The sequence below is a fragment of the Acinonyx jubatus genome, chromosome X (genome assembly GCF_027475565.1).
Source record: "Acinonyx jubatus isolate Ajub_Pintada_27869175 chromosome X, VMU_Ajub_asm_v1.0, whole genome shotgun sequence".
Taxonomy (NCBI): Eukaryota; Metazoa; Chordata; class Mammalia; order Carnivora; family Felidae; genus Acinonyx; species Acinonyx jubatus.
Genome location: NC_069389.1, coordinates 23,967,630 through 23,994,787, shown reverse-complemented (window position 1 = coordinate 23,994,787; position 27,158 = coordinate 23,967,630). Strand labels below are relative to the sequence as shown.

Genomic DNA, 27,158 nt, shown 5'->3' with positions numbered 1-27,158 from the left:
ATTTATCTTTTTAGAGGACCCAATTGCACTTAAATTAAGTGAAAACAATCCCTTGAAAAGGACTATTTCACTATTTTTAATATAAATTACCAAATACTAACGTATTTTAAAGTTCCAGGTTACAATGGAATATGATTTTATTCTATATCCTTCTTCCCAATCAAGAAATCATAAATTCTATGCCTCTAAAGATTTAATTATAATTTTACAATTCTCTTTCAAAAATCTCTAAAAGATACTTCAAGAGAATTTTAAGACTCTTGTCTCTATTGAAAGAAACTATACGGTCTCTGAAAGCTACAGAAAGATACATGACTTCATCCTATTACAAGGCTCTCAGAGGGGTACTAGAAGGGACATTAGTCTAGAGTTTGGATTTCAAAAGGGGGATATGTTTCATTTGAAATTAACTGAAATGAACACTGTCTTCCTGGGAAAATCATCCCTCTTTCATTTTTGTGTAGGACTGTGATAGTACAGGTGAAAGACTGAACTTCAAAAAGTATCAAGTCAGAACACAGTTCAAATATATTGTCAATCCATGACAGCACAAGTTTCTTTGCAAGAGAGTTGAGGACTGATTGTATTCAGCTTTCAATCACTATGACTTTATTAAAAACGAGGAAGCTGAAATGATGGTTTGACAGTCACATATTTTGCTCTCATAGCACCTGAGATACTTCTGAATATTTTTTACCTCTGAATATTTTTAAATGATTAATTCATTTGCATTAATAAGTCTGTTCAAACACATTTTAATTCACAGAACAAAATCACTATCTATTCACTTGCAGTAAAGTGATACCATCATCATTTTAGTCAGAAAGTCAGTGAATTTTTAAAATAAGTATTGAGAATAAGCTATTTGAACTCTAGCTCCTTTAAATGATGATAGCCTGTTTCAGTTTTCTAACCAAGGGCTTTGAGTTCACATAAAGACATAAATGAAACCTAGTCCGAAAAGCCAACTCATCAAACATATCTGACGAACCGCCACATTACAGCTCAAGCCTGAGTCATGCATTCCTAAAATCTGAATCCCATTTCCCAGCCACTGCGCTAACTGGAGCTGCAGGAAATCTTCAAGCTGATATCTTCAGCCTTCAGGTTAGCAGTAATAATCAGTTCCTCTCTCAGTGTGAGTTTAATCGGCACTGCCCAAGGAACTCCAGGATCCAACTACACATTGCAAGACCATCAAGCTTAACTGTCTTATTACTTCACTCTCATTCTAAATACTACTTCCTCACTCGTTTCATTTCTATAAGCACACAAGCTCGTTTGCAATTTTATTTCTTGAAACTAAATTGGTTTGGAAAGCATCAATTTGGTAACATCAAGATCCTTAATTGAATCTCTTGAAATGCTGTGTATTGGGGGAAAAGTATGTAGCGTATCACAGATTCAACATCTTGGTCAGTCTACAGTAATGTTCATAAACCTCTTTGATATCATTTATTACATCTTATCTTGAAAGACTGATGAAATATATCTAGTCATAGACATCCAAGCTTTGCTGTACTTGTTGCATAATTAATATTCTTAATACTATCATGACTTGGCTTCACATAAACCAGTACTAAATCTTATGCAGAATGAACACATACTATAATGGTTATGAGCCATCAGTCTGTCTAGGTTCTTATCCCAGTTTCACCACCCATTAGCTGTGTGATTTTTAGCACATAACCTGTGACTGGTTTCTTCATTTAAAAAATAGGTATCATTACAGTATATAGCACAGTACCTAGAACCGTACTGGCACATACAACAAACTCAAGAAATGGAAGTTGCTGTTGTTACTGTCTTCACTGTGGTTGACTGTTGTTGCCATTATTGTTACGTTAACACTGTCAGAAACTCAACTCACATCCTCTCACCTGTGACACGTTTTGTATTTACCAGCTTTCTTTATGTCCTACCTCAAGCTATTAGCTCATCTCTTTAATTATGTCTTTCTCTTTTCCCAGACTTGAAGTCCCACCAGGGTGAATGTGTGCTTTATTCATCTTTTCATTTCCAATGCTAAGTGTTAGCTGAAAAAGGGACTGAATGAAAGACTGACTGTGGTTGGTATTGTATACAGTTGAATTCTAGTATTCAAATTCATCATTTGGTATACACTTATTAAGCATGTACCAGTTACAAGATGCTGTGCTAAGGTGTAGTGGGGACATAAAGACTATGTGATGCACTCCAATAAAGAAGGATCATAGACCAATAAAGGAGACAAATGCTTACCTATTTAATTAGACCTGCCCTACTGCCATATGGTGAGTATACTGGGCTGAGGGAGTAGAGGGAGAAATCTATTAATTTTGCTTCAGGTTGGCTCTGGGGAAGTCATAGCAAAGAGCTTTCAGAGGAGGAAGTATTTCAGTTAGGTCATAAAGTAAAGATTTTTTTAAGGTAAAGGGACTTCTGGATCTAGAATAAAGTATGACTGAGATTGTCGCTCTGGTGGAGAGAATAATGCCCACCCCGCAAACACGTTCACAACCTGGAACTGGTGATCATTTACCCCACATGTCAAAGGGACTGGGCATGTGTGGTTAAATTAAGGATTTTGAGGTGGGAGATTAGTCAGGTGAACCCAATGTAATAACAAGTATGCTTATAAAAGGGCAGTAGAAGAATGATATTCAAAGAAACTCTAAGGATGGAAGCAAAGGTCAGAGACTGGAGTGATGCACATTAGGGATGGACAAACAGAACATGACCCAAGGGATATTTGTAGCCTCCACAAGCTGGAACAGGCAAGGAAGCAGATTTTCCCCAGATCTTCCACATAAGAGGCAATCATGCCAACACCTTGATTTTACCAAGTAAGTCTAATACATTTTGACTTTCTAACCACCAGAACTGTAAAAATAAAAACCAGGGTTGTTTTAAGCCACTAAGTTTGTGGTATTTTGTCACAGCAACAACAACAAAAACTAATATGGAAAGGATGTGAAATGGCAAATGCTAGGAATGAAGCGTAAACAGACCACGGGCTGTGGTGACTGAAGTTGAAGATGTCAATGTAGGATTGTCAATAACAAGATATGCTAGGTAACCATCACTTTTCCCCTCCCTCATGCCCCCTACAATGTTTTTCACTCATATACTGTGTAACTTCATTATCCAAGGATATTTTATGCAGCTTCACTTTCTTAACATTTATATCATGAAAACACTTATGTATATTGAATATATCATGAAAACACTTATGTATATTGAATATGTTTCCTCAGAATACACATGATGACACAACCCAAATTCTGACCTATCCCCCTTTCACACAGTCCTAAGATCCTTTGTACTAGGGACAATGAAGAACTAAAGGATGCTTTTAAGTGAAAAACCTTAACTGTTTCATAAAGCATAGGTCGAAGTTGGAAGAAACTACTTAGCAGGCAGTAGTATAGGAAGATAAAGAAGAAGGTCAGACTTAAACAGTAGAGGTGAATGCCGCAAGAATAGAATATATTTGGGAATAAATAGAGTTCAGGGATATTAAAGGAAGTGGCATTGAAAGCAAGCTTTCAAAGTGGGTTTGAGGCATACACTTGGAGCACCTAGGTCTATTATGATCCTATTTATCAATATATAGAACTAGGTAAGACCTTCTGGGCAATGAAGATGGAGAAGTATATGTAATTATATTTAAGGCACACAGATTTTAAACAGCTTATGGAAACTCCCTACTAGAATTTTCTTGTAGTTAACTAAAAATATTAGCCATAAACTCAGTGTAAAGATGGAGGATAACAATATTGTAATTTTAGCTGAAATTAAAGACATAGATTAGGATAAACAGGAAGAAAGCATAGAAAACAAAGAGAAGATGGCTTACATTTTCACTTTGGAGCCTACAAATATTTGTAGGACAGGAAAATGGAGGAAATCAGTCAAGGAGCCAAGTCAATGATATGAGCAAGGATATTTAAGGATGAAATCAGCAGAGTTTATGTATTATAAGGATAAAAAGAGACAAAACTAGCATTAGATTTAAGATACTGCCAGTCATACTGGCCACTACTTTAATTAAACAAATAAGAAAATTTAATGAGTAAAAAAGCTTTATCTGCTTGTTCCTAAACAGGAAGATGTGAAACCCAGAGTTGAGAGTAGAGAAGTTGAGGCTTAACTCTAGGTGAGAACGAGGAAGATAAGAACTTGTATGTAAACTGAAGCAAAGAGAAGAGCTAGAGGAGGCAAGTGAATCGAGAAAGGAAGAGATACTAGTACAGGAAAGTTGAGACACCCTTTAGAGGCAGAAGTAAAGAAAATACACACGGATAAATACAAAGATTGGAAGTAAACTGGAGCAAATTAGCACTGGTTTGTTTTATTCTACTTACATCGTAAAACAGAGAGAACTGGTTTTAGAATAAGAATGAAGAGGATTAAGAGTCTCACTCATATGTCAGGCAAGCAAATTCATCTCCTTACACTTGTCGTCTACAAAACATGGACATAAGTGAGAGGCTTATTTCCTTTTGGTTTATTTCATTTTTGACCTATTATTCACAACACAGTGAGGGAGCAAATACCTACTTCAAACATTTACAACCTTTAAGTACTTGTCTTTATGATAACTATCAGTGTTTAACAGTGACATTTCACTATAGACATTTTAAAACGCTCTTTCCATATGTCTCCATTCTCTCCATTTCTGGCTGGTATGTAAAAATTACTTATGCTCAAAAAATGGTCTATTATATTTTATTTAGTCCTCAAAGTTTTTACCTTACTAAACTCACAAGTACATCATTTCCACTCTAATAACAAGAAACATTTAGGGACAGCTGGGTGTCTCAGTTGGTTAAGAGTTCAACTCCTGATTTCAGCTCAGGTCATCATCTCATAGTTGTGAGATCAAGCCCTGTGTCAGGCTCTGTGCTGACTGTGGAGCCTGTGTGGGATTCTCTCTCTCCCTCTGTCCCTATCCCGCTGGTGCTTGCACGCTCTCTCTCTCAAAAAAAATAATTAAAAAAATTTAAAGTATCCATTTGTGCATGGCACAAAGCATTTTACTAGCCACAATTTACATAAAGTAATGCATGTTAAAGTTGTGGTATAAATTTCCTATGGACATGATATCAGTTGTACTTAAAGGCCCTGCCAACTAAAAGTTAGCAAAAAAAAAAAGCAAAATATTTAAAATTAGCTCCAGTGAAACTGATTTCCTCCATCATGAACCTATGACAACTATCTTGTGGAAAATAAATCACTCAGAATTTCTGAAGACATCTATACAGTTACTTAAAAAAATTTTTGAGGGCCTACCATGTTTCAGATACTGTTTTAAGTATTAAAAACACAAACTCATTAGGAAATGGTAACTGTAGCCAAAGATGACATGGACAAGAGGCCTGAAAAATCAATGATTACATCAAAGGGAAAGGTGTTAGAAGAATTCTCAAGTCTATGCAAAGAGCTCAGGGCTGCCTGGCGAAGCCATGAAAACATTCTCATATTAGGATGATATTTTGACCTAATTTTGAACCAGGGTATAAAGGCTTTAAAACAGGATGGGCAGGACATTGCAGGCAGAGGAGAATAAATAGAGCCTATGATGCATTTGCAAAACCTCTAGTGAAAATAAAACAATATAATATATATATTCTATATATATACTATATCTATTCAATACTTATCTATTCAATAAGTAATGAGGTGCTTACATATAGAATATCAAAAGTAAGTTTTAACTCACTAGAATTTTTTTTTTTTTTTTACAAAACAACAAAACAGGGTTCTGCTTTTGTTTTTTTTAACACAACCCAGCCTGAAGATGATTCATTCCTATAGAAACTGGCTGGCAAGAGAAGGTTAAGGTCCAGACCTTATAACTAAGATCTATAATGATCTCCAGAGGTTAATTCATCATCTGGCTAAAAGGCCAAGATGTCAATAAGGTCTTCAGTCATACGGTTCCTGACAGATTCTCCTACAAAGTGATAAGAATAGTGATCAGTCACATAACGCTGTTCAAAATACATGAATTCCTTATTTTAATATTGTCCTGAGACTTATACACAAAGTAGTCTGCTGTGCAGCAATGTGACATGAAATGCTATGGAATGTTCTGCAAACCAACAGACTAGAGTAGTGGCTGTACTTACTGAGGAATAACTGGCCCACCTGCTGAGTGGCACCAGGTGAGCCTGAAAACTTGTAAAAGGATCCTGTACAGTAAGGGCTTGCTCAATTCTCATGAAGTCTGAACCACATCCCTGAACAATTGGGAAGACAACTGTGTTAACAGAACCGAATGTCATAACCAGCTCTGTGTTATAAAGACTAAACTTCTATCAAATCGACTAAGAAAATAAGACCAATAATATTAACAAAATCAAAGGTGAGAAAGAGGATATAAAATACACAAAGACACAAAAAATGAGAATACTTTTAATTTTACTAAATTTGAAAATATTAGAGAATGGATTTCTGGGAAGGTAAATTATGAAAATTTTCTGAACAAAACAACAGGAAACAAACAAAAACATTTAAAAGTTCTTAATACTATTCAAGTATAAACTGCAAAATAGCACAGATGAGTACCTGCAAATTTTCAGAGAACACAGTGTGTTCTAAGGAACAGAAAACCATGGTTATGGTTGTAAGAACACAGAAAACCTTTTATTTTTTTCAAAGAAAACCTTTTAAAAGTGACAAAACAAATTATCAGAGCTAATATAAAAAATTTAATAAACTTTATAAAATAAATTTACACTGGCAAGGGTAGTTTAAGTCACCCCTATTACTTAGCTTTTTTCTAGAACTTCTAGGTAGTGACATGAACCAGAAAGAATAATAGCTATAAATATAAATATTAGCTAAGACAAAGCCAAAATTTTCATTATTTATAGGTTATGGTTATAAAGACATTAAAAAACTTTATTCCATTATAAACTATGAAAAATAATGTGCTTCAAGATGAAAATATTAGCCACTTGTCAATATTGACTAAAAATGTCACATTTTTCTTAACTGATATTACTTCTAGTCAAAATCCAAATGGATGTTTTATTTTGTTTCTTGAATATTTAAGTCTAAAATTTGACTGGAAGAATAAATGAGAGAAATTTAGAAAAGAAGAATTAAGTAGGACTTGCCTGCAAGATACCAAAAATGCATTTTAATTCTACACTTGTTAATTGGTACAGCTACAAAAATTGATGCACTTATCAATGAAAGATACACATACAACACTGCACCCAATATCAGAATATAGAACATATGATAAAGGAAGACTTTATCACTGAACAGAGAAATAAAATCACTCTGTGGTAATAAAAATCTGAGATGGCCCCCCAAGACTCCCACCCCTGGTGTTCACACCCTATGGAAGCCCATACCCCCTTGATTATGGGTGAGGACTATAAATACGATAGGTTATTACTCCCATGGTTAGGCTATATTATATAGCAGAAGAGAAGATGTTTTGTAGTTGTAAATCAATCAACTCATCAGTTGATTTTAAGTGAATCAAAATAGAGACCACTCTCCGTGGGCCCAGCTTCATCAGGTGGCCCTTTAAAAGAGGATCTAAAGGTCACAGAAGATGTCAGAGAATTAACAATCAGCAGAGATGCTCTCCTACTGGACTTGAAGAACAAACTTCCATGTTGTGGAGAGAACCACATGTCATGAAATGGTTTGTGGCTTCTAGATGCTGAGGGCCTCAATCCTACAACCACAATGAACTAAATTCTGCCAACAACCACATCACCTTGGAGGAGGACCCCAGGTCTCAGATGAGAGTTCTGCCTGCCTGATACCTTGATTCTAGCCTAGTGAGATTGAGCAGAGGATCCAGCTAACATGTACCCTCACTTCTAACCCATAGATATTGTGTGATAATACATTTCTATCATTTTAGGATACAAATTTGTAGTAATTTGTTATGCAGTGATTGGTAACTATGTATCACCCTTGAATACTCATAAATCTCCATCTGGATTTATGGAGATAAATAAAGAGATATTTAATAAACGATTATTCAAGTATCTAATTATTCAGAAGGACAATTAAAATCAAGTGTAGGGGGTATCTATAAGATAAAATATTATTCAGTCTTCACAAATATTTTGGAAGTCAGTCACTTGGAAAATTAGTCACAACAAAATGCTCAGAGATGAAAGCAGAATACAATGCTGTATAGAGCATGATTCTTATGAGTAATATGAATATAGATCAAAAAATGACCAGAGAAACTGCCTCACATCATTTAATATGACCTTTGTTGTCATAAATAATTATACTGAATGATTGGTTTCCTCCATATTGCTATATATTTGCCCAATTTTTAAAAAAATGAATATATACTGCTTTTCATAAAAATATAAACATTTTATATTACTTTAAAATTTCCTTAGAAAAGGTTTTAAGTGTCCATCAATAGATCAACGGATAAAGAAAACGTGACATACACACACAATGGATTATTATGCTGCCCTAAAAAAGGAAGAAAATATTTTTTATTTCCAACAACATGGATGGACCTCAGGGCATTAGGTTAAATGAAATAAGCCAGGCAGAGGAAGACAAATGCTGTATGATCTCACCTATGCACGGAATCTGAAAAAGTCAAACTTCTAGAAAGTAGAAAATAGAACGGTGGTTGCCAGAGGCTGGGGGTAGGGAAAATGAGAAGATACTGGTCAAAGGGTACAGAGGTTGAGTTAGGCATGATCAATACAATCTAATGATCTAATGTATAGTATGGCGACCACAGTTAATAATACTGCATTTTATCCTTAAAATTTGTTATGAGAGTAAAACATAACACAAAAAATGATAGTATGTAAGGTGATGGATATGTTAATTAACTTCATTGTGGTAATCCTTTCACAATGTTTATGTGTATCAAAAAAATCAAGTGGTACACCTTAAATATATACAAATTGTATTTGTTAATTAGACCTCAATAAAAAAGAAAAATTAACAAAAAAGCTGTTACAGAATCAAATTATCTCACATTGTTTCCTATTATTTTAATTCTCTAAAAGCATAAACTTGTCTTAATCCAAGAGTCATCCAGATAAACTACATTGTGCTAAGTAATTTTTCACTAAAATAATTTTCAGTATTCTCAGTCATAAGATCCACTTTCATGGGTCACTAATACAAAGGCTAGGATAGCAATCAGAAGCTAATTAAAATAGATTGTGAACAGACACAAACCCATACACAAAAACCTACACATTTCCTGATCTGTTTACAATACCTATTAAATTGTTCCAAGCAGATAATAGGCCGTAAGTATATAGTGGATAGCCGAAGGAAAAAAACGTATACTGTAGATGCAGCCACAGGATAGTACTTTAATGACATATTTGAGATCCTGGAATGAACAATAGGGATTACTAGATAATCTTCTGATAGAAAGTTGGAGCTTCTTGGGGCTACCTGACCCTATCTGTGCAACTTTGTCTTTAGATGTGCTATTTCACAACTCTGAAAAGGTAACTTCTAGAAGGTTAATAGCAACGCAAGTAATTCTTGTCCATAGAAATGGAAACTATCTGTGGTCTGGTGGGATGCAATTGATTGCCACCCTATATATAGACCAGTTGTAGCAAATCCATTCCAAAATTTTTTTACTGCATATAGATCTGTGGTGCTTTGACACCTCCTCTAAACCAGCTCTAACATGTCTTCCAATTCCTTCACTAATTAGTGAGTTACATCAATCTTTGATATGTGCTCATTTTATACCTTTAAGACTCATGAGTTTTTGAAAATTATGCTTGAGAACTATAATGATTTATTATAATTAATCAATAAATACTTAAATATAAGCAAAGTAATTTTTTTAAGTTGAGAGGAAGACATTACAATAAGCTACCTCTGGTTAGATTTTGTATTCTGGGCAGTGCTTAGTATCATGGTGTTTTAATCAGAAACCATGTGAACAACAATATAAAGAGAGCTCCAAGGCAGTTAAATAAGAAACCAGTGGAATTACAAAGATGCATAGAAAAAGTCTATTTCCATAACATTAACATCAACAAGAACTAAGTATATTTTAAGACACTAGGCCTTTCTCTCAGCTTTGGAAAGGGAGAGGAACCACTCTGAGAGGAACGGTGGCTGGGATGCAGCTTCTTAGGAAAGGGCCTCAACATCAAGTTATTTGAAAAGTATGCAATCATCCCTTGCAAAGTACAGACTTACTTAGTGTAACCAGCTATAGCTTAGAAAATCCCCAGTACCAGCTGATGGTCTGCCAAGAGAGACCTGAAGAGATACAGAATGAGGGTGAATGAGTGCATCCAACTTGAAGTAAAATGCCTGTATTTGAAGTCCAGCTCAACTTCTTACCAACTGTGCAGATGTGGACAAATACTTAATATCTCTAAACACCTGTCCTCTCATCTGTGAAATGGGCATGGGAACACTCTCCACCTCGTGAGGATTACTGTGAAAATCAAATACAATGATATATTCCTGATTAAACACTGATGCTTAGTTGAGAGTGTATCGCCCTTTATTGTTATAAGCCACTGAACACTTACAGGGCTATGTTGACAACTATAGCCATAGCTGAACTAATTCTATGGAATAATTCCAGATTGAAATTACTGGGAATTATTTGAGAAATGGAAATATCCCATATGTGTCAGAAATTTCTGTAAAATTCAATACAACTCACATTTATTTGGTGACATGAGAAAATCCAGTGAATGGACGAACCTGACTAGCTAAATGGGAAGTGCACTGTGTACAAGAATAGAGAACATAAATAAAAACAATACACAGTTTCCATCTACCACCTTTCTAACTCACCTTTCTTAAGCCTTTCATATTCACCATTCCCTCTACTGTAATTCAGCTGCAAGGCTCATACCAAAGACATTTTTTGGGTTCCAAAGTCAGCAGATTGGATGAGATAAGTGACAAAACCAGAGAAGAAAGGCAAATATACTCCATCATCACTCTCATGGGCTGCAAACATGATCCTAGATGCGTGGATGTGCCCTCCTTTGTGAGTTTTTCCTGACAATGTATTTAATGGATAGCTGGATAAATCTGACCCTATCACATTTTGCTGTGTTTAAAATTCAACATATTGAAGAAACTCACTGCAACTCTCAAGAAAACATGGTTTTATGTTAATCAGAACTCTCTATAAGACAGATACATCAGTTGTGAGGCCAAAGAACAAAGTACAATTAGTTATCTTTTATAAAGGTGCTTAGCAGTCACCCCTAGGTACTACTCAGTGACAACAGGACCACTGAAGTTGCCAGGAAAAGAAATATAAGCACTTGTCCTATGTGCCAATGGGTCATTAGAATTCTCATCAAGGAAATAAAAACAATGATAAAGCTTTGTACTTTTTAAAAAGTAACTGTTAAAATTGAAAGAACAGGAATGCATTTGTGCAAGATGAAGTAATTGCCCCCCAAAGATGTCCAAATCCTAATCCCCAGATTCACTGAATATGTTACCTTAAATGGAAAAAGGGGCTTTGCACACGTCATTCATTTAAGGATCATAACATGGAGAGATTACCCTAGATTCCAAAGTGGGCCCAATGTAATCACAAGGGTCCTTGTAAGAGGGTGACAAGAGTATTAAAGCTAGGGAGAAGGCTATGGGATAGAGAAGTGAAGATTGGGGTGAGGAAGCCATGCTCCAAGAAACGTCAGCAAAGACTAGAAGCCAGAAGATGAAAGGAACAGATTCTGTCCTGGAGCCCCCAGAAAACCCAGCCCTGAAGACACCCTGATTATAGCCTCATAAATCACATTTCATACTTCTAACCTTCAAAAATGAAAGAGAATAAATTTTTGTTATTTTGTGCCACAAAGCTTGGGATTAGCTGTTATTGCTGTAACAGAATGGTAATACAACACAGAAGCCAGAAACATAAGAGAAATATTCTAGTTCATCAGTAGCATTTGTAGATAATTATAATAATTATTTATACATTCATATATGATTTTGCATATTCTGTTTTCAGTGTTTATCAAAAACCACAAACCTTCATTGAACACTTATTAAATGCCATGCATGTATCTAAGTACTTTACATAGACTATTTTGTTAATCCTCACAAATTTTCAATCACATAGATACTACTGTTATCTATATACAAAGCACCTTTCCCAAGGTCACACAACTAGAAAATTAGTTTCCATGTCCTCTACTGACAATATTTTAAATAGCCAAAAATAAGTAAAATGGAGTTAGTTCTTAGACCTCTGATGCAAATGTATCCACAAATAAAAACACACAGGATCCATATCCAATTATCCACCTGTAGGCAGTGCTAATACTTCTTAGGACAGTGTGTGCTTTACAGAATCCCTGAATGGAATGAAATTCTAGCCATGTGATATTTATGTGGCTTTGAACTAGGCACTTGCTACATTCACTCTACTCAAAAGGTTTTCACTATCTGACACTCCTACTTCTGCATCACAGGAGTCACACTACCTCCTCAAAGAGAATATAGACTGTTTTATGCCTGTCAGATCTGGTTACTCCTTAACTTCTCAGCACTTAGCATATAGCTTACCAGAAACACTGCTTACTAGAAACACTACTTTTCCACAAGTTCAGAAGATCAGAGGTAAATCGGAATTTGGTACTGACTACTTTCCAGAATTTATTCAGCAATTCTGCATATCATCTTGCTGAGTTTTTAATGAATATATAAACTGGTTGATCAACATATGCCCTGCACTCCTAGATACTGGAGTACTGAAGACGTAATAGGAAACAAGACAGATCAAGACCCTTCCTTCATCAAGCTTACATTCTTGCCAGGCAAAACACAAGCAGACATGTATTTTGTTTAATGATAAATGTGAGGAAAATTAAATAATACTACAGGAAAGAGAATGATGTGCTATACAAGTTACTGTTTTAGGGGCTCCTGGGTGGTTCAGTCGGTTAAGCGTCTGACTCTTGATTTTGGCTCAGGACATGATCTCACAGTTCGAGCCCCATGTCAGGCTCCAAGCTCACAGCATGGAGTTTGCTTGGGATTCTCTCTCTCCTCTCCATGCCCCTTCCCTGCTTGCTAGCGCGCGCGCACACACACACACACACACACACACACACACACACACACTCACTCTCTCTCAATAAACTTCAAGAAAAAGAAGTTACTATTTTAATATCTCAAAGGTTTTGCCTAACACTTGGGACTTAAACCATGATAAAGAAGCAGTAACATGTGAATATGGGGAAAATATGCCCTAGAAAAAGTATGAGCATATGCAAAAGCCACGAGAACAGAACAACTTGTTACTAGGTTGCACAAGAGAAAAAAGGTCAACATGGTTGGAGCAGACTAGAGCAGGAGGAGATGGTAACTAGGTGAGACATGAAGAAGAGTCCAATAAATGGAAAAACTTGTATTTTATTTTATTTGGACTGAAAAGTTACCCAGAGTTTGTAAAGGACTGTTTGGGGTTGGATTGTATCACCCAAAAGAATATGTTGAAGTACTAATCCTGCACACTTATATATACAACCTTATTTGGGAATAGAGCCTTTGTGGATGTAACCAACTTTAGATGAGATCATACTGGATTAGGGTGGACTTTGAATCCACTGGTATCCTTACAAGGGGAGAGACACAAGCACTCACAGGGAGGAAGGCCATTTAACAGTGGAGGCAGAGATTGGAGTTATGCATCTCCAAGCCAGGCAAAGCCAAATATTGCTAATAACACCAAGAAGGTAGAAAGAGACAAGGAAGGATCATCTCCTAGAGCCTTCAGATAAAACAGGCCTGCAGTCACCTTGATTTTGGACTTCTAGCCCCTAGAACTGTGACAGAAAACTTAGCTGTTGTTTTCAACCACCCAGTTTGTGATCATTTTAAAAAAATTTTTTAATGTTTATTTATTTTTGAGAGAGGGAAAGAGAGACAGAGTATGAGCAGGGGAGGAACAGAGAGAGGGGGAGACACAGAATCCGAAGCAGGCTCCAGGCTCCCAGATGTCAGCACAGAGCCTGACATGGGGCTGGAACTCACAAACCACAAGTTCATGACCTGAGCCAAAGCCGAATGCTTAACCAACTTAGCCACTCAGACACCACAGGGATAATTTTTAATTAACTAATACTGGTACTAATAAGATAATATACACTCTTTAAAATATTTGCCTTGACTACCATGTGAAGAATGGACCATAATCAAACAAAAATAGGAAAGAAAGATACTAATTAGGTTGTAGGCTAATGCAGTAGTTCAGACAAGCACTGATACTGGTTAAGACAACATTTTAACAAAAGTAATGTTACAGTATCACCAGAATTGATGTACAATATGGAAATAATACCTACGGGAGTCACAAATTTGTTGGGTGTGTCAGTGAGTTACAATGAAATCAAAGATCAATCCCAGGTCTGGCCAGAAAGTAGAGGTATACTGTACTACCATTAACTGAGATGAAGAACGCTAGAGGAATACCAAGTTTGGGAAGTTAAGAAGCCATGATCTAATTTGGATACTTTAAGTTTGAGATGCCTATATCATATCGAAGTTCATTTGATTTATTACTGTTGCAGGCCTCTAATAATCCCTGCCTCTTGTTATCACGACCTTGTGTAATCCCCTTCCTTTGAGTGTGGGATGGGCCTAGTGAATGGTTAATACAGGCAAAAGTGATGGGAGGTCACTTCTGAGATTAAATTACAAAATACTGATTTCCATTTTCCTGGCACTCCCTCACTACTCACTTTGATAAAGCCAGGTGCCCTATTGAAAAGTTCATGTGGCAAGAAACTGAGGGTGGCCCCTGGCCAACAGCCAGAGAAAAACTTGGTCCCACAACTTTTAAGGAGTTGAATCCTGCCAACTACCACTGAGGGAGCTTGGAAGCAGATCTTGTCTCAATTGAACCCTGAGATGATTGCCAACCCAGGCAAAATCTTCACTGCAGCCTTGTGAGTGACCCTGAGCCAGAAGACCCAGCTAAGCCATGTCAAGACTCCTAACCCACGGAAACCACAAGACATGAAATGTTTCATTTTAACGCACTAAGTTCTGGGTAATATTTTTATGTAGCAATAGATAATGAATAAAGATGGGAAGAATGTGAGAGAAATCTGACCTGCAAGTACACATTTAGGAGCCAATGATTTTATATAGGTTTTATTGAAAAAGAACCAAATGTGGTCAACTTTGGAAGGGAGATAGAGAAGACAGCTCATGACTGAGGTCTTCAAACTAAAACATAAAGCCAGGGGCAACTGGGTGGCTCAGTTGGTTAAGCATCCAAATCTTGATTTTTGGCTCAGGTCATGATCTCATGATGGTAAGATGGAAAATAGGAATCAGCAAAGGAAAGTAGGAATTTATTTGGTAGGATGAAAACCAGGAAAATTATTTTGATATGACAGTTGTAGCCAACTGAGTCAAATTATGTAAAGATCAGGCAAAAACGAGAACTGAGAATTGACCACTGGATTTTGTAACACAGCATTCATTAGTAACCTTAACATAGCCATTTTACAGGAATGAAAATCTCATTAGATTTGACTAGGTAGGGAATGGAAGGTGAGAGAGCAAAGACAATGAATACAGAAAAATCTTAGAGGAGCTTTTCTATGAAGTCAGTAGGGCCACAGCTCAAGGGAATGTTTTCACTAAGACTTGTGAATAGAAGCTCTATATGTAGGCTCTTGGGAGGGATCCTATATTCAAAGACAAATTGGTGATGTAGTAGAGGTGACAATTGAAGAAGAAGTCTTTAAGAGAGTATTTCAAAACATAAATTTTGGCAATGACTTCAGATAGTAGCTGGAAGATTTTGACTACTCTAAATGGAGAGAAGAGTAGCCTAGTAAAGTTAGGGATAAAATGTCAATGTGTTCTACTCTAATACATCATATAAAAAAACTAAGTAGGAAGAAAGGTGAGTCATTCACAGTTAAGTGTGAAAGGTGTGGAAAGAGGGCAGGAAGTTTAGAAAGAGAGGAGAATGGACAAAATATCTCAGAGCACAATAAAGGAAATGACTGTCCTAGAGAAAGAGGAAGGTTGCAAGCAAGGTCGCATGTCCACTGGGGATATGTGATCACCAAGATAAAGTCCTAAAGGTAGTATAATTTATCTCAGTAACGCTCAACGACTTGAGTGAAGGCACAGAGCAGGTGGATAGCTGGATTTAATTCATTTTGGAGTTGTTTCCAAGTGAGTGTAAGAGAAAAATAGAGAGGCAAGTGTTTTAAGAGTTTAACAGATTGTAATAGTGTTGGAACATGAAACTGCACCAATAAATTGTTCATGTATATGATGTCCATGCCAGAACAATATTTTTTCTAATAGTTTAGATCTGCCAATATAATGTCATGCTAATTGAAAGCTAACTTGGTTCAAGTAGTCCCATAGAACAGTTTCATGATAATGATTAAGAAGCAGACACATATAATTTGACAGACTGAAAAGATCCAGTCCCCTTTAGCTGCCTGTGTTTTAACTCCCTGGGTAATACACCCAATGTTTGCACTTAAGAAAAATGCTTTCAGGCATTATGGGGTCTAAATACTTTCACATTGCCTGCCTGGAAGCTAGTCTACTGTTCCCTCTCTGTTAGCTTCAATGGAAGTTATGGGCTTGACACTGCAATTTAACAGGATTTACAACTTGTTCTTGAAAAAATAGACACAATTTTAAACTCCAGTAGATATTATTGCAATCATGCCAGCAGAAAACTTGATTTTGAGAAACCTATGGGCTTCAAGGAATAGATATCAAAACATAGTTTCTCATCAACATCATGCAGAGAACCATGGCATCAACTATTTACTGGACAAAATATGGACATGAAATGTTTTACCTGGCAACATTGTGAAAAACCACACTGATCTTATCATCCCAAATACCAGTATCTCAGCTTTCCTGTTGAGGACATTTCTCACTCGACTCCTCCATGCTTCTTCTCTCCATCTACCATTAATGAAATGCTTTAAGGGGTAGAAAACCCTTTTAATCCATGGTTGTCAGTAACCCCTAAAACCACTGTTTTTTCACCTAGTTACCTAGTATTTAATATTTATCTTCTGTAACAGTTCTAAGAGCTAAACTATGTTTTATTACCCACATTGAACCACTGAGGATGCTTAATGGTATTATCATAAATAATGATGGCTCAAGATTAATTTGAGTATTTTAAAAAGTGACATATATCAACTATTGCCTTTTAAATCTTACTTACCTAATAGAAAAACCTTTCAAAACATCAAGTCTGAATAGGAGTGTTTAAAGTGCATTTCCCAAGATGATTCTATGAACACAGGCCTGGCCTCTGCTCCTAAAAGTTCCTCCATTAAAAGATGACAGGTTTGGGAAAATTCCAAATATTCAGTACTATGATATATTGCCTTGTTCCATCCCATTCTTGGTTTTCAGGCCACTTCACTAAAAAATGTAATTCATAGTGACTGACACTCCCATTGAAATTTGTCTGCAACTAATATATTCTAGTAGCGACTATCACCCATTCGTTCTCTCCTATTCGCTCACTTTGACTTTCTCCCCTAAATACATTGCTTGTTAGAAATATGCTGGGTTGACTATTTTCCTGCCAAACCTGCAGATTCTAATTAAATAACTCAGAGAAAAGCAGTCATAACAAAAAAGCTAAATTACAAGACCTTGGGAATGCAATTGTTTCCAGGTAGGGAAGGACAGTGGGGATGGTATAAACTTCCTTGGGCCTCTAAGAAGACAAAGAGTGGCATAATGAAAAGCCTGATGCCCTTTGTGTCCTACTGCTGGGCTTGAATACCAGCTATGTTACTTTTGGGAAATAAGTTCATAACCTGCAAGTGATTTTCTTTACAAGAATAGGAAACATAATAACGGCCTTGCCTATCTCAAAACACTCTGTAATGTAAAATATTATCCTTATTTCCTCTGTGCCTATCATGCACTCCATGTGTGGCATATTAACACTGGACACGGCCTGGAAAATGCCATCTTGTATATGCATCATTTCTCTGAATACTTCAACTGAGCCCACTAATAGCAACTCATTTTTCAAAACACATCAGATGGTATCTTCATTTATCCTCATAGTAAATGGATAAACTAAGATGGAATACTGTATAATTAGATGACTTTCAAAAGTTACACAAGCTTGCTTTAACATGCCAATTTAATGCATCATTCATATAAGTCTTTAGCCTCCAAAGATCAACAGCACTGCTTCCTACCTTAAATGTTGGTAGCTGGAGGTTTTTAAAAAGCAAGGCCACATGTCTAAATCACTCTGTGACAAAGTGTCATAATACTTAGAGGTACAAACCATTGCCTCAATGTCCTTGTATACATTCATACACATAAACAAGACTGCATTTAAGACCCACTGTAAATGTGAGAGGAAATCACTAAGTCCAGAGAAATAATCTTCCTTCAGTTGTGCCTACTAACAACAACACTTTATCTAGAGAGACAACATGTTCTTCCAAAATGCCAATCAAAACTCTATTCTTTCAATTAAACTAATTGACTCACCACCAGAGGCTGATGAAAGTTGAGCCTGAGGACCCTTAAAATACACAGGCCTCTTTTTTAAAGCCTTGCACTTAATTCTGTAGTTGTAATTTTGCATCCTTCTATCTTATAAAGTGGGGTCAAAATTGTATAAGGTTCATGGTCCATCAAAACTAGATTCTCCCTGGCTCACCGTATGTACTTAAATTATTCACGCTATACTCCTTGTAAAGTTGACGAAGCATTTTCACTCCTCTAGAGACCACAAAACATTGAAAATGTAATGAAATAACAAGCTCTTATTCACCATTTGGTGAGGACAGTCCTTCTATGTGGATTACCAGATCGTAACTTACAGGACAGACTTTTGGAAAGGAGTGTGGATGCATTCAATAACAGGAAGGGCAATAACTTGAGAGACCCAGATTCAAGTCCCAAGCGTGCCACACCAATGGCTAACATGAAGATCTTTGCAAAGTGTAGATTGAGTATTTTTACCTTTTTGATGAAAGAACTGAATATTAACACTACAACTTCTGCTTCCAATATTTGAGTTATGTAATCTAGTCATATTTTTCAAAGTTATATCATTTTAGACTTAATGTCACATTGCAACAAACTGATGTAAGAGCAACACGAAACTCTTCCTAATGCCCGCCTATAACCAGGATCTTCAAAGTGGAAAGTGTCCCCAGAATGACAACTACTTCATCAACACAATAGGATATACTGTGTCACCCTATGTTTCATGAAATGGTAAAACACAGTGTACATGTATTACTTTAATTATGGGCATAAGCTAGCAATATTTTACATGTAAATTACTTTCAATATTCCCTTACTTGTTCTCCCAATAGTGATATTCAATGTATCCAAGTACCATTAAATACCTACTTCTTGGATAGCTATCTCTAATATGGCTAATAAATTTCATCCTTTCCATACATACATTTATTATACCAAGGAGAACTGGAATCTATTTCTCCACTGCTCTAGAATCTGAGATGCCCTGTAGCTCATATGATCAGTAGAATGAAACAGAAATAACATTCTATGTTGCGTGTAATGCAGCAGTAACTAGGACATTTCTTATGCTAAACCAAATCTTTTTATTTTTCCCCTAAATCTATCTATATAAATACAGGCTATGATTCAACTCAAATTCTTATAGTGTCATTGCTTTTCATATCAGGTATAAATAAATGGGTCTCTGTGGTATTTCACTTCACACTCAATGACCTCATTTAATGTTGCAACTTTTTTTTCTGTTTTTCTTTTTTACTAGCTATAACACTCTTGATTCTTTCAAACAAATGAATATATAATCTTTGTATTCAAAGAAATAGCTGGTCTATAGTTAGACTGCTATGAACAACAAGAAAACCAATTCAATACATTACACAAACTTTATCTTAAAAGCAATGTTACACTGATTAGGAATTCTAATGAGTTGGTGATTTAACATTCAGGCTGCAGTCATTCAATTCCTAATAACTATAAAATTAATATTGACACTATGGAAATGAAGAAAATACAGGCCACTTGCTGTTCATACAGTTTCTCACAAATACAATTTTACTCTATACACTAGTGTTCAATTAGAACAAAAGGAATTTCCTCTCCCTTTCTCTCTGCCCTTCCCCAGCTTGCACTCTTGCCTCTCTCTCCCTTTCTTCCTCCCTCCCTCCCCCCCTCTCAAAAATAAACATTAAAAAACATATTTTTAAAAAGGGGGCTCTGGGATGGCTCAGTAGGTTAAGGACCTGACTTAGGCTCAGGTCATGATCTTGTGGTCTGTGGGTTCAAGCCCCACATCGAGCTATGTGCTGACAGCTCAGAGCCTGGAGCCTTCTTCAGGTTCCATGTCCCTCTCTCTCTGTCCCTTCCCAATTAACTCACTCACTCTCTCTCTCTCAAAGATAAACAAGCATTGGGGCACCTGGGTGGCTCAGTCGGTTGAGCATCCGACTTCATCTCAGGGCATGATCTTGCAGTTCAGGAGTTCAAGCCCCACATCAGGCTCTGTGTTGACAGCTTGGAGCCTGCTTCAGATTCTGTGTTTCCCTCTGTCTCTGCCCTTCCCCCTCTCCTGCACTGTCTCTCTCTCACAGATAATCATTAAAAAGAAAACATGAAAAAATTAAAAAAAAAAGAATAAAGGGAATTTCCTTCACATAGCTCTTGGAATTCTTCATAAGTTTTATGACTGGAAAGTGCCAACAGGAGCACATAGTACCAATGCTCAATGTCCTATATGTGCTTGGAAAAAGAGCCAGTTCTAAAATTACCATCCAAGCAGCAGATGTGTCTGTATATCAACATATTGACTTCTGTATAACACAAAATAAAGATCAAAGTGCACAAAACCAATGTAGTCAAGATGATGGAAATCAGAATTTTGTAGAGCTAGACTTCGATAGTTAGAATTCCAACTAAACTGAGCTATATTTTCGTGAACATTAAATCAGAGATAATAAAAATCTACATCACGTGTTTAATATTCATCATCTATTTAGGGCACTTGAGAAGCAACAGCCTACTATGTGTTTCTAACTACAGTAAACAAAAATCCATCAAGGGATTTATTCAACATTATGGTCTTCTATGTAACACACATACTCTAGGTATGCATATTGGCATGATCAAACAGTGACCAATACTATTCAGTTAATTCAAAATGATATTTAATCAAAATCCTCAGACTTCCAGAAGAGCAAGAATATACATTTGATCAGCGATCATTTTTTTTAACTTTTTGCACCATTTTTATTTTTTAAGCTTCTCCATGTCTTTTTGTCATATCTAGTGCCATTTTTTTTATTCAAGTGTAATTAGCATGCAGTTATGTTAGTTTCACATGTATAATGTAATTATTTACCATTTCTATACATTCTTCAGTCCTCATCAAGATAAGTGTACTTATAATTCCCTTTAACTACTACTCCCATTACCTCAGCAACCTCCCCTCTGGCAACCACCATTCTACATTTAAGAGTCTAATTTTGGGGCACCTGGGTGGCTCAGTTGGTTAAGCATCTGTCTTTGGCTCAGGTCATGATCTTGCGGTTTACGAGCTCGAGCCCCACGTTGGGCTCTGTCCTGACAGCTCAGAGCCTGGAGACTGCTTCAGATTCTGTGTCTTCCTCTATCTGTCACTCTCCCGCTCATGCCCTGTCTCTCTCTCTCTCTCAAAAATAAACATTAAAAAAAGTCTAATTTTTTGTCATTTTTCTCCTTTGTTCATTCGTTTCTTAAATTCCACGTAAGAGTGAAATCACATGCTATTTGTCTTTCTCAGATTGGTATATTTCACTTAGCACTATACCCTCTAGGTCTATTCATGTTGTTGCTAATGACACGATTTCATTCTTTCTTATGGCTGAGTAATATTCCATTTTCTTTATCCATTCACTGTATTTTAGACAATTCTGAGTTATAAAGGATTACACAGATCACTGCATAAAACTTATGCTTAGCTCTAGAATACATGTACACATGTGCATATGAGCATACATACCCCACATATTCAAGCAAAATCTATATGTGTGTGTGCGTGTCTGTGTGTGCATGGGTATGTGTATATATACCTCAGTCCAGAGCTCCTTCCACTGTACCCTCTTCCTCAGCTAATTCAACTGAGGAGACAATTACATCTTCATGTAATTATTCAATTATTCATGTATTTTCCCTATCAGCCATCTCAGGTATCATTTTTTAAAATGTGTCAAATTGTACCACTGATGAAAGTAGATATTTATGATAGAGAAAAGAGGCCATATCACAGATTGGAGAACCAATGTCAATGATGATTTGAAAGTCTCAAAGTTTAAGTGATTTTTAGAAATGGCATAAACTTTAAGATAAAGGTTTATTTACGCAATATTAGGTAAATAAATTACTGAATATATTGAGCAGCTCTTGAAGTGCTTGTATTTGGTAAGTGAGGAGCATGTGACAATCTTGAAAGGTACTAGATAAATCTTTTTTTGTTAACTCAACCACCTCTATGGTAGTAATTAAAGGAGTGAGAAGGTGACATCTCTGATTTTCAGATTGACTTCAGATAAAATTCCTTAGGACATGGTACTGCAAAGTCATTCTTTGAATAGACATGATTGAGAAGTTGACAGTTTTCTGCTTCAACGGGTTATATCTTTACAAGAGTACATTTCTCTATTCATGTCAAGCCACAAATCTATCAGAAAAGAAAATTGTTATAGATTCTAATCCTCAATCTTGAATCTATGCAATAGCTCAAAGCAAATCCTAACCACTCAAAATAATACAAAACAGCTTCCCCAACACTCAATATGTCCTCCAGTTCCCCCCAAAACAAGGTCTTTTGCAACAGTCTCTGCAGCTTTGACAATACATACTGCTTTCTCCAAAATCTCCCCCCACCCCTTTCCATAATAATCAAAGCAAAAGCTAACTTTTAAAACTTCGGAGCTGTCTTTTTCTTTCTTGAAATAATATAGTGTCCAGTGGTTACTGAGCCATGGATTCAGCCTCTCTAGGTTTGAATCCACTTGCAATTGGTGTCATCTGCTTAAGTCTACTAAATCTCAGTTTCCTCATCTGTAAAATGGAGACAACAATATTATCGAACTAAGAGGGCCACTGTGAAGATTAAAGGAGTTAACAAAAGTATATAGATACTTTCTGGCACTTGATAAACACTCAATAGGTGTTAGCTGTTGCCAGCATTTATTATTTTCTAAGACTTCATTAAAAAGTCTTCCTGAAATTGAGTCACTCTTGCAAGTTCTCCATATCTATTAAATAAGAAAACTCCACGTCCCTTGTTTTTCACCATCGAGTTGATTCATTTTACCTCCAGTAAAGGCTTTCTTCTGCCCATATTCACCTCTTAGTGTATCATCAATCTATCAAATGCACAGCTCTATTTAGCAGGGACTCCTAACCCAATGTCAATCTCTCTTACCATAAAGAGAAAATGTACTTTCCTTACTTGGATGATTGTTGAGAAGGCAGGTATATTTGGTGCTCAGAATGGAAGATGAACAGGTAAACTGGGGTAGAGGAGGAAAAGTTTTCTTCTTTATTTTTCAAAGGTAAAACTGTCATTTTTTAAAAAATTTAGTTCAGCTTTATTGAGCTCTGTGCTTTGGTAAACATTGGGTATTTAAAAGAGTAAACTGAAAAATAACATGCCCTACTTTAAAATTAAATCAGTACCTACCTCACTTTAATATTCTGAAGTATCAAAGGCAATGAATTATGTTCCTTTAAGTCACTGAATATACTAAACCAAGCCCCCCTTATCTCCACAAATAACTACCCTATTAGAGTCATCTACAAATGAAAAGGATATCCCAATGTTGTACTCTAACTGTTATCATAGTGTGGGCCCCACAAAGAATTTTATAGAAGGGCAAACTAACATTACCAAATAGAAAGAATGGCTACTGAATGCTACAGTGTTTCAATAGCGGGCATAGTGATATGCAGGGATTTTCATCATATAATTGATATGCACATGACTGAAGCATCAGTTGTTTGCAATGTCAAATAATTACCTTTCCAAAGTTGACTGAATTTTTAAAGAAGAAGAATAATGGAATCAAATTTGACTTTGGGAATTATACTACAATTTCTAGCACACTAGAAGGGTCTTAATGGACATGAACTAAGTTTAGATACATTAATACAATACATTAAAGAACAGATCTTTTTTTGATTTTTTTAAATCATTCTAACACAATACCATAAGGTGCTGGAGTATTTCTGAAGATTTGATCACTATAAAAAATCAATCCGCTTTGTTGATTATCTTGGTTCTAGGCTTATAGTTGAGAAGAAATTAGTAATTTTATATTCCATTTATTTAGCAAAGTCAAGTTGTCATATACTCTATTTAATAAAAATGAAATGTGGCTGGCAACTCTTATATTTGTTAATTATATTAACTAGTTCTTTTTCTAGTAATTAGATATTTTCAGGCTAACTTTAGAGAACTCTTAGACAAAACAGGTATAGATGAAGTGAAATATGAGCGCATACCTTCCAGTGGTACCAAAACTCAATCTTACTTGGGGGGGGGGGCAGGTAGCTTTAAAGCTGGTGTGGAAGTTGAAAATCAAGCATAGTCAAAATTATCCTTGAGAAACCACTTAAATTATCAAATGAAAGAAAAAAAGTACACAGAATTGGTAAGATTTTCCTCCAGTATTGAACAGCCAGATTTTCCTCCAGTATTGAACAGATTGCTGTTTCTTTTGGTGGAGTAGTAAAGTGGTTGGCATGTGTTTAGGAACCATGTTGTACAAAAAAAGAAAATCTAACTTTAATCACCAGAATGAAACTCAACTAGGAACAATCTCACACTATGAGAGGCATGCCAATGAGAACTAAGATAACACAGGACTAGAGAATCCTAGCTCATGTTGCTCCTTTCCAAGAGTAAGGTCATTGGCTTGAGGTAGGTGGGATCCAGCTACTGAACTGGATTTTACTCTTCTCACTCTTGTTATCTCTCTTTCATTCTTTCCCCACTTAGTTTCTGTCTTGATTTATCTTGGCTGTATTTATTTGTGATTAGACATAGTTGAATTTGTGTAAGTTAAGTGCATGAAAGATGTGGTTCCAATCTTTGTATTAAAAGACTCAAAGGTGTACATGTGATTAGAAAAAAATTTTAATTCTAGTAAATACATTCTGAAAAATAAACCAACAATAATTTCAACAAAGCTTCATGCACTAGAACCATCATCAGCATTAACTACAACATCAAATGTTAAAAAATCCTTAATGTCCATGAATGTAGCAAAGACTCACTAAATTATGGGATATTCATATTGTAATAATCATTGCTTTGTCCACCCAGTACACTTCTAGTCTCTTCATAACAGATCTTCATAGCTCATCATTAGATACAATCTACCCTCCTTGTCATGTATCCTTGGCCACATAAACGTCCAGGAACAAATAATTAACCCAAATGACCAACAGAGGTCTTCCCTGGAGTTCATCTAATTAAAGTTAGGAGAGAAATTCTTTACTTCCCTGAATATGAAGTCATGACGATGCTAGACTACAATCATCTGTGTCCATGTTCCCTACTAACCCAGGAAAAAACTAAGAATTTGAAGCTGGCAAAAAGTCCAAAAAGAGAGACTTCGTAATAATGAATTCCCTTGTTTCTCTAATTCCTAAGGCCTCTTCCATACAGTCTTTCCTATGCTTTGGTTACATGAATCATGAAGTTCTATTCTGTATTTCTGAAATCTAGTTAAGGTTGAGTTTCACGAACCTTCATCCAGAAATCTCATTAATAGGATACTATTCTACAGAGCCAAAACAATTTTTCAAGACTATTTTCAAACAACAAAATATAATCATGGAAAGGTGCCTGGGTGGCTCAGTTGGTTAAGTGTACAACTTTTGATTTTGGCTCAGGTGATGATCTTACAGGTTTTGAGACTGAGCATTGGGCTCCACACTGAGCTTGGAGAGAGGGAAACCTCTCTCTCTGCTCCTCCTATCCTACCCTCTCTCTCAAAATAAATCAACTTTAAAAAATAAAAATAATTAAGAAGAAAATCATCATGGAATAATGGGAAACCAAGTAAAATGTAGACAGGATGCAAGGTGTATGTGTATGCATGCATTCATTTGCACAGGTATGTAGATGTGTCTGGAAGAAACTATCAGATTCTAAAAATGGTTACCAATTAGAAGTAAAGAACACAGACGATTTTCTCTTTTCTTCTTTATATTAATCTTCTTTGAATCCTATTTGGCTTTTTCTATTTCTTTTGTCTTTTTCATAATGGGTGTGTGTGTGTGTGTGTGTGTGTGTGTGTGTGTGTGTTACAGAATTTTCCATGCATGCCTTTTTATTTCTAAGTTTTTCATATATCAAAGTCCATTAAATATTACAGATATAAATATTTGTTACTTTTCATTATAATAATATTTCCACTTAGTATTTTCTGTTTTATGTTCGTAAGTTTTACTACTATGCTTTTAATGTGGTCTTCCATCATTTAGAATACTCCCTTCCATTCATAAATCACCAATTGATAACCATGTTTTCTACAGAATTTTGTTATGTTTAATTTCTTTATATTTAAATTTTTAATTCATCTAGAATTCATTTATGTACAGGCTAATCATAATAGTTAACTTTTTTAAGTGTTACAATGTGTTAAGCACTATGCTAAGCTATTTGAACTACTTTGTCATTTATTCCAACAGCTATTTGAAAGTTGGTACTATTATTAAACTCGTTTTATAGACATGGAAACTGAGGCTTACACAGGTAAGGTAACTTTTTATTAACTGGCCGAGCCAGAATTTAAACCCAGGTATTACTAACTTCCACAATGACACCATCTGTGATATGATTCAATAATTCCCTTTTTTCTAAGTTACAAAATTCCTGTTTTAAATTATGAACATACTGAAGTATACTTAAACAAAAGATAGACTTTTTTTTGTTTTAGGGTACTAAGAATTAGTCTTATAGGGATAAACTGAAATTACCCACATTACTGCTTTTCAGACCCATCCATAAGAAATGATAAAAGATTGGTGCTGCCCAGATCTGAAGAGAGCACAGGCACTTTTTCTTTAAGCAATCTAAAACAACATTTGTTCTTTATTGGATAGTATAATGTTCTATAAATGAGACTTCTGTTGTTTGATCTGCCAATTTTTAACAACCTCTGTTTCCCATT

General features: G+C 35.8%; 1 protein-coding gene across 1 annotated transcript in view; it reads right to left on the bottom strand.

Annotated features, from left to right (window-relative positions):
• Positions 1-27,158, bottom strand: part of IL1RAPL1 (interleukin 1 receptor accessory protein like 1) — a 1,339,829-nt gene that overhangs the window by 1,145,097 nt on the left and 167,574 nt on the right. The gene's annotated exons all lie outside the window — the stretch shown is intronic.